Source organism: Octopus bimaculoides, chromosome 6 (assembly GCF_001194135.2).
Source record: "Octopus bimaculoides isolate UCB-OBI-ISO-001 chromosome 6, ASM119413v2, whole genome shotgun sequence".
Classification (NCBI taxonomy): Eukaryota; Metazoa; Mollusca; class Cephalopoda; order Octopoda; family Octopodidae; genus Octopus; species Octopus bimaculoides.
Genome location: NC_068986.1, coordinates 11,666,040 through 11,668,899, shown reverse-complemented (window position 1 = coordinate 11,668,899; position 2,860 = coordinate 11,666,040).

Sequence of the window (2,860 nt, the reverse complement as noted above, 5' to 3'; positions counted from 1 at the left end):
TATATATATATATATATTCACGCACTTATATAGAGAACATATACATATTATCTATACGCGCGTGTGTGTGTGTAGTTGAAGGAAAACACGCATACATATACACACACATAACGAAAAATGAAAACGAAGCCTCTGTTTGTTATGAATATTGGTGTATGTAATGCTTATTATATATTTTGGATCATTGAATCGCTTGTATCAATTCTTTCTTATAAATGGGTCCAATGCTCTACAACAACAACAACAACAATAATTGTTATCGTCTTCATTTACTGACGTTGTCAATATCCTTGACATTCGTATAATTGGCTGGAAGCACAATAAAATATAACATTAGACATAACAGTGATAGGGGTGTGACGTATACACAAACAAGCATATTAATATTAAACATACACACACACACACACACACACACACATATGTGTGTGTGTGTGTATATATATATATATATATTCACGTACATATGTTATGTGGATAGGTGGGTCTGTGCGTGTTTCTATAAGAGCTGTTTCTTTGGAATTGTTCAGTTTAGTATTAATGAAAGACCATCCTTAAAATATATTTCAGAATTAAAAATTAAAAACCCTAGTTATCAATACCTTAACACACTTAAATCCACATTTTATATATATATATATATATATATTTTTTCTTTTTTAATTAATAATTTGAGACGAACCGTATATATCGGAGTCTCTATCAGATTACTGTTTCTTTTGTACAAGAAAGAAAGAGAGAGATAATGAAACAGAATTAATGTGTGTGTGTGTGTAAGTTGCAATAGGAACGGCTGTTGTTCTTAGAGAATGAAATGTCTAACCCAGTTCGGAAAAATGTATTGTTGAAATTCTGCAAATCTTCCCTTTGATTGCTTGTTCCTTTTCAATGCGAAACCTCATCTCTTTTACTGCATGCAAGTTCTTTGATCAACTGTGTGTGTATGTGTATGTATGTCATAAATTATTACAATTGCTGTTTCTGTGTGAAGATCGTTATTTTATTGATGTGATGACTGGTTTTCATAATCTAAGTTGTTTAACCACTCATTTATTCACTATATATATATATATATATATATATATATTTATACACACGCACACATATTTTATTAATTACTTGTTAGTTCGGAGAAGAGGTACGGACAGTTGCATCCGTTGCATTAAAAAAATTCTCTTAGATTACACACACACACACACACACACACACACACACACATCCTGTACCCGTAATCCTACTTGGACAAAATGTTTTATTATGATTATGGATTAAATGTTTATTCACTCTTAGGCTTATCTTTGAGTTATTTATTTTAAGTACCCCCACAGAGGTTCTTTGAACTTGTTCCCGGAACACACACACTCGTATGCACACACACACACACACACACACACACACACACAAGTGCAGTGAACTTTGAATGTTTATAGCTATTTTATAGGTTATAGATTATTGGATTGGGAGTTAAGACATGAACGAGGTGGGCGTTTCGTAAGGATGCATTTGGTGGAGGGGGTAGGGCTTGGGCGATATGTTTATGACAAGGTTAGTCCTTTGGTAGTGTGGGGGTTCCAAGAAGAAATTGGATTTTGCGTAATGCCATTAGGTTCAAAAGAGCAAAGGGTATTATTACTGTAGTAGTAAACAAAACCAGAGAGGTCACAGTTCGATTGCGAAGGGGCTGTTGTAGATTGTCTATAAAACAGACAATTTACAACAGATTTTTTTGGCTTCCACCATACAGTTTGGTATATTCTAGACGAACCTCAAAGACTCTTCGTCTCATATTTAAGTATTGGTAGATAGATGGAGTTGTGTATGTACGTTTGTATGTGAACATGTATGTGTGTGTCTATAATAGTTGTTTTGTGATATACATGAGAGAAAAGATGTGTGACTGCATTCATTCGTATGTCTATAGACACTTGTATGTGTATAGACAGAGACTTGGCTGGGTGGTTAAGAAGCTCATTTTGCAACGGTGTGGTTTCAGGTTCAGTCCCACTGCGCAATATTTTGGGCATTTTACTGCAGCCCCTGACTAACCAATGTCTCGTGAATGAATTTGGTTGAAGGAAACTGTGTGGAAACCCGTCGAATACATATGTGTGTTGATTTTTGTCTACCCCCACCACTTGACAAATGATGTTGGTTTGTTTATGTTCCTGTAACTTAGCGGTTCGACGAAAAGAGACTGGCAGAATAAGTACCAAGTTTTAAAAATAAGTCCCGAGATCGATCTGTTCATCTAAACCCTTCAAGGTGGTGCCCCAGCATGGCCACATTCGAACAACTAAAGCAAGTAAATGATAAAGATCCACACACACATACATTTGTTATTGAAAATTTGTTTTTACTCATTTAATACACATATTGAATAACAGTAACTATGAGGTAAACGTATTGAACTGAGAAAAGCCTATTGTATGTGGGTGTGTATGTATGTGTGTCTTTCCTTCTTCCCTGAGCGCCTGATAATACATTGCTTGTACCACGTCCTCGGGTTATTGTTTTTTTCTTGTCTATTCTTCTTTGTTTGGATTCACTATATATATATATATATATATATATACATATATATATATATATATATGTGCTGGCGTGGCTGTGTGGTAAGAAGTTTGCTTCTCAAGCACATAGTCTAGGTTCAGTTCCACTGCATGGCACTTTGGGCAAGTGCCTTCTACTATAGCCTCAGGTCAACCAAAGCCTTGTGAGTGGATTTGGTAGATGGAAATTTAAAGAAGCTTGTGACGTGTGTGTGTTTATGTTTGTCCCCGACTACTGCTTGATAACTAGTGTCTGTTTTTTTACATCCCTTGAACTTGGCAGTTCAGCAAAAGTGACTGATAGAATAAGT